Source organism: Diachasma alloeum, unplaced genomic scaffold, assembly GCF_001412515.2.
Source record: "Diachasma alloeum isolate Michigan unplaced genomic scaffold, Dall2.0 Dall_scaffold_00550, whole genome shotgun sequence".
Lineage (NCBI taxonomy): Eukaryota > Metazoa > Arthropoda > Insecta > Hymenoptera > Braconidae > Diachasma > Diachasma alloeum.
In genome coordinates this window covers 276,235-282,909 of record NW_021680682.1, presented here as the reverse complement: position 1 = coordinate 282,909, position 6,675 = coordinate 276,235, and the positions used below count along the sequence as shown (strand labels likewise).

Genomic DNA, 6,675 nt, shown 5'->3' with positions numbered 1-6,675 from the left:
GCGCACCGCGATAATTTTTGTTCGGGAGGGTCCCCCAACCCCCTAGCTACATATTCCAAATGAAATGGGGTTGGTTGGTGCATGCGTGTCCGTGCATCACCATTTTGTTCACCGGAAGTTGGGAGAAATGAATCTTAAAAAATTAATTAAAAATACCCTAATAGGTGCACCGCGATAATTTTTGTTGGACAGGGTCCCCTAACCCCTTAGGGACACATTAAAAATAAAATGACATCGATTGGTGTATGCGTTTATTGCACCCCTATTGACCGCGTAAAAACTTATAAAAATAAAAAAAATATCATGAAATTCCTCCTCGAGAAATCATTCCCCACCCTCGTCATACATTAAGAAATAATAATAATAAAAAAAAATTGTTTGATTGTTTTTTATCATTTAATTTGTCTGGGAGGAGGTTTAAACTCGTGGCTACCGATGTAGCGTTGAGCGAGCGGCTACGGTGGGGGCCGTACAGTCCTCCTCACAAACTATACCCATCTCCCGCTGAACTGCTCCCGCCAGCTTCAGCCTCATGCATGCATATAGGGATATAGTGTGCGGAAGGAGACTATAAGGATTGGAGAGGCATAATATATTCAGAACTAAAATACTGTCACCAAAATATTTACCAAGCTGTCTGTTAGTATATGATATAAACAAATGACGACGTCAAATTGCCCTATAACTACGAAATTCAGCTACCAGGAAACTGGCTAATTGATTCGAGAATACTTGGAAGACCTATTCGGTGAAAATTTGAATCTGTCAGACCAGAGGCCTTTTAGCGTGCTCCTGTAGATCTACTCATTCCAACGATTTTGCTGGAATAATCCCTGTTAAGCCGTCAGTAGGCGCGCTCTTTTTAGTATCTCACTCGCACTACAGAGACGTCCCATAGGTTGACTAACGTTGCGTGAGGGAAATGCTCATAGCACGCCTATTGACGGGTTAATTTAGCTAAACACGAGAGTCAACTCCAAAAAATCCTCTCAGACTATTCACCCTCTAAACATCATATACGTTAACCCCGACATTGCATTTTCTCAAAAAAATGACCTATTGCACATAATAATCCTTAATTTTTTATCACATTTGGTGCTTCGCATTAAGACCTTGTCTACAGAAATTGTAATCCTCACATTTTAATTACATGATATACGTATTGATTTCCCCTAGATTGAAATGTGCCAATCCAATTACACATTGTGCAGTCTAAATTTTACATTGTTTAATTTAAACTTGTAAATGTACAGTTTCTTGTATGAAATTCTACAAGGTATAATGCGCGCATGTAGAATTGAAGGAAAACAAAATTTACCAATCCGAGCCCAAGCGTTAGGAATTTTGTATTTTTACCCCCGCCGACCGCCCAGAGGGGCACATGGGTTTGACAGATTCCGAGCGCCTATTTACATGTGTTTGAATCCACTTTACTCCATGAAAACCGGATAAAAATAGTTGTCTTGAAAGAAAGCTGAAACTCTGAAGATTCTACCCCATCGCTAGTGTGAAGGCTCATTATTCTAATTAGTTGAAAAAGCGTTTATCAAAAATTACTAGGCCAAACGAGAAATCCCCAGGATAGAAAAAGAAAAATGCGTTAGTACTGAGGTCATCCACACCCTAGACAAGTAAAATAATCATTTTAATCATGTGAGAAGAGAAACATGAAAGAAAAAACTAAAAAATGAAGAATCAAGAATCCTCGACGAAAAAGTTGTTTTAGATAGTCGAAAAAGAAGGAGAAAAATCGGAATTTGAAGAATTTTTGAGAAACTAAAATTTTCGGGTAAGACGAGCAGCAACAGAAAAGTTGCGAGAACACATGAAGTTATCAAAATTTTGGTATCCCTCGGACTTTCCTCCGCTATTTCTCTTGTTACAAAAAATTTATTCAGTTTCTCTAAAATTTTTCAACTTTCAATTTCCCGTTTTTTTCATGAAGATTGAAACTAGCGGAAGATTCGTGTGCAAGCCACCCCTAGATTCGCCTAAATCGAATCTTGAATTATATTTTCAAGTCATGCATAAATTTTTTCATATTTGAAAACCCGTTGTATATATTATTGTTTGACTCTCACACCCTTGAAAATCCTCTAAATTGAATCTTCCGGTAGCGAATATCCCACTAGCATCAGTTTCATTTGTTCCTTATTTTTCAACTATTTAAAAATAACTTTTTCGTCGGGGTTTTTTAATTTGTACTTGTTTTCTAGAAATGCTCATACTTCAATCTTATATGATGAATTGCGCCCAATAAATTGAAAATTTATTAGTTGGAGTTGTACAATGTGGAATTCAGATTGCACAATGTGTAATCGGATGGTACATTATAATTTAGCCGAATTCTATATGTATATATCGTGTAATTAGAATGTGAGGATTACAATTCGTATAGATACGGTCTTGATGCCAAACATCACATGTGTTAAAAAATGAAGGGATTTGAGTGTGTGTATTATGTCATTTTATCATGAAAATGATGATGTCGCTAAAGAAAAAAAACCCGCTAAGCCTTCAAGATATTTCCAGAACAACCTATCCATATTCAATAGACCTTTTCATTCTAGAAATCTAGGAGAAATATTTATTCCGTTCATCAAATTGAAAAATCTTCGGAAAAATGATTAAAAAATCTGATAAATATTGACATCCACGATAATATTGATTAGGGCACTCAAAAATTATGACTAATATGTAGATTTTGTAAAAGTTTCCGAAACTCCTAGGGGAAAAAAGCGTCCGAAAATCTAGTGACTCTCAGGATGAAAAGGTCTATTCAGCCCAACCTCCTTCCTCATCCATATAACAAATCTCCAAAACAAACTAATGAACTGCAATGAAATACCACAAAAACCTGACTCCTGCCTTTCCAACACGTCATACGATCCCCAGTAACTCAACTCTCCATGGCCTCCTCCCCTTCTCTCACCACTTACAACGTAAAAATTTCCATTTGTCCATTGAAATGTCCCTCATCCTCCCTCCTAAAAACATTACAAACTAAATAAAAATAAACCGCGTCCCTTCCCACGATACCAGCTCGTCCCCCCGGAATGCCCTCTTCAAAAAGGGGAGAAAATGCCTTCAAACGGAAATGGATTCAACCCATGAGAGAGGAACATCGGCCCAAGTTCCTCTCTCACACATTAAAAATACTTTACTGCATTCTTAAAAAGAAAATAGGAAAAAAAAAGGTTTGGAGTACTCGAACGAGTACTGCAGTGTTGCCTGATGGGTGTGCCGGGAGAAAGGGAAGAGGAGCAACTAACAGAACAGATTGACGAACACAGGGGCAGTTGTACTCACACCCACCCATGCATTAAATCCCCCCACACACAAAGCAGATATGAAGAATATTTCGTGTTGACAATCATGAAGCCACGACCCGCCCCATGCAGCCCCTCTACACCATATGTAAAATCAATGTGGGAGCAACATTAGGTTATTAATGATTATTTGAAGAATCAATTGAACGAATAAATAAAACAATCTGAATGACAGGCACAAAAGAGCAAATGGATGGAAGATTTCAGCTTCTGTCATCAATTCAGGATTTTTTTTTTTTTTTGAAAGACATCTCGAAACTCATTGGGAAAAATGAGAAATTTTTACAAAAGCATTTTTTAGAAAGAAAATTGAGAACTACAAAAATCTTACTATACAGTTAGATTCCGAGATATCTCCCGATAAAAAATAAAACAGCAGAACATGACAAAACAGAACTCAATTGTTCAAATCTTGACACAAAAGCGATTATTCCGATAGCAAGTGAGTGTACAGAAGAATATCAAGAGACACTTATTTTGTTGGAAATTTTCCATTCTACAAAAAGGCCTCCTCATATTCGCCCCTGACTCTCCAATCATTACTGGGATAGATTCAACCTAATCGTAACCAAAAATAATCTTCACTTACTACGCTTTACCTCAAAGAACTAATCAGTAAAAAAAATAATAATTAAACATTGAACTCACCACTAATTTCCGTACGTTTCCACTTGTCACAAAGCCAAAAATAAATAAGGGATTGATATGTCACACTAAACTCCCCATTGGCTACGTCTAACGAAAAGGATTTCCCTAAAACTTCCTCATAGTCTTGTGATCACTGACTTATTCATAATATAATCATCACTCGTCATTTATTATCCCAACAGGATTCAACAAAATGGAGTGTTCATCAATTTGTTGAGGCTATAATAATCATATTCATCACTGCTCAATTCGTTGGAATGATGAAGCACGATTAAAAATTCCACAATCACCCAGAATTTTGAGTTCTTCGTTTTATTTCACACTGTTTCAAGATAATCCCCGACTGTGATTCTTTCCTCACTCGGGGGATACTCCCCTACTTCTCCGCTGTTTCCACTGTTTCACACACAGGTCGCTGAGTTACTGAATACAAGAATTCATGACACTTTTGACGTTTTTCATGTTTTTAACCGCGGTTACACGTGACTGTAGACAATTTTGAGTTTTTTACGTTTATTTTTATATTTTTTTTTTAGGGTAATACAGACGACGAGGTAAGATCAAGGAATCTAGAGGATTGTTAGGAGTTTAATGGACAAATTCGAGTTCCTGATGTGATGGGGAGTCGCACGTTGCGATGTTTCTGCCAACGCGGCCGACAAAACTCAAGAGAAACAGAAACAGAACGACTGGGACTACGAAGGAAGCAGAACAGAAAACTAGACGAGTTGTCTTTCGTGTGAATTCGTCGTGAACCGAGATTATCGTCTCGTTGGGAATGAGATTGCCGACGGATTTGACCCCTCTCCTGCTACTCTTTATTGTGCACTACGAACAGGGGCAGGGGCATTGGTCAAGTGAAGATGCCGAGAACGATGGTTTACAAATGAGAGAAAGAGGGATGGAGGAATTGTATAGTCTCGTTCTATGACGGTCTGGGGGGCTGTGAACAGAGTTCGGACGGCTTCCGCAGACGGAGCAGGGCTACCAACTCATGGAAACTAACGTGTATTGTAATTGTGTGTATTGTTGTGTGAATGGTCTCTTTTTTTCTCGGGGTGGGGCGTAAATAATTTTGTTAATTTGTTTATCAGATTTTTCGTTTTTTCAATTCCCGGATGAAAGCTTTCTAACCAACCAAACTGACTATTTTTTAAGAAATTGTTTATAATTCTCGACAAAAAAAGGAGTGAAGTGATGGTAAACAATCTGAAATTTGATCATACATAGTTGGTATTGTCGGGGTGTACTTCTGGAAACAAATTTGAGTTCAAATTTTCGGGCGACAGCGAGTTTTCGGAATACACGGGTTTCTAGAAACAAATAGTTTTCATAACAAATAGCTATGAGCTCATAAATCTTTTTTCTCTCAACGTCTTGAAAACTATGTGACTAAATTTGTTTTTTTTTTTCAAAATATTCTTCATGATAACATAAATCGCAATTCACATTATCTCTATGTGAGTAGGGAAAATCTGATAGTAATATGTATTGTTAATTTTTATGATAAAATCGATGTATATATCTCTCAAAAAAATTGAGATAGAAAATTGAAATTCAGTAGCATTACAATCTTCGATTCGGGCTGCAAACTCATATTCAACAGAAAAGTTTTTTTTTGCCTAATGACGAAATATAGGTATTATGTTTTCACGAAAATTTGGTTTGTCAATGGCGTGTGTGAGTGGGCGGGAGAAAGGATGGAATGCAGGGGTTTTCGTCTTTTTAGCTTCCATTTCGAAGTGGACGGATTATTCACATTTTTTTTCACGATTATCGGGAGGATGATATAAAAGAGGGAGTTTACATGAAAACATAAAAGATTTATAGCGATCGAACTTTCCCTTTTATGGGGAAGAAATTTCGATTCAAAGAAGATTTTGCGATGCTATCTTCTAGATTTTATATTATCGGAATAATTTTTTTTCTTTTTATGTGGTGTGAGAAATCTATTTATTATGTTTGAACACTAACCGGTTTTGGTAATTTGGCGATTATCTTTGCGACGAAGCCTTTTAAATTCTATAAAAAAGTCTTATATTTTTCCTAGTATGGATGACTGTCGTTTTGATTTTGATAACTGAGATGTGGGAAACCAATTAGGAATGCTGTTAGGGGGAAATGCCAAAAGACTGATTGCAGAGAAGGAAATTTTCTACAAATAAAGTTTTTCGGTATTTCATTTTGAAATTACTCACTTCTGAAGTAATTAAATAATTATTAACACACAGAATTTGATTGGTCTTTTGAATACGTTGATGACAATTCAGAGAATGTTTTTCGGTACCATGTGGGATTTCTCTACGGAACGAAGGCTGAGTGAATGTAATATTTATTTCGGTACCCATGTTGAGTCATAATCCATATGATAGGTACCATTTAGTATCCATTTTCAGGGTTACCGGCTCGCTCGGTATTTTTTTTCATGTTTCTTGGTATGTAGAATCCAAATTTGAAGGTCGTTATGTCGCCAACCGATGCAGAAAAAAGGTAATTAACAATTCAATTGTTGAAATCGAGTTTTCTCGGAAACTAGCTAAGGTAGGAAAAAATCGTTTGAATGAAAAATGTTCATCTTGTCAAACTAAACATGATTTCTCTTATGAATTTTATCCCTATTCCAATTATTTCTGGAGATATTGAGGGTGAAAAGAATCATCCAGTTTGCCCGCGTGACATGGCGGAAGGGGGCGGGGGG

At 36.9% G+C, this 6,675-nt stretch overlaps 1 protein-coding gene across 2 annotated transcripts in view; it reads right to left on the bottom strand.

The window, feature by feature from the left end:
- The window catches only part of LOC107043175 (phosphatidylinositol 4-kinase beta), a 52,131-nt gene extending 47,297 nt beyond the window's left edge, over window positions 1-4,834 (bottom strand). For both annotated transcript variants that reach the window (XM_015264536.1, XM_015264538.1), the window contains exon 1: window positions 3,978-4,834. The gene's annotated coding sequence lies outside the window, so the exon portion shown is untranslated. The remainder of the gene's footprint in view (window positions 1-3,977) is intronic.
- Between the last annotated feature and the right edge of the window lie 1,841 nt (window positions 4,835-6,675).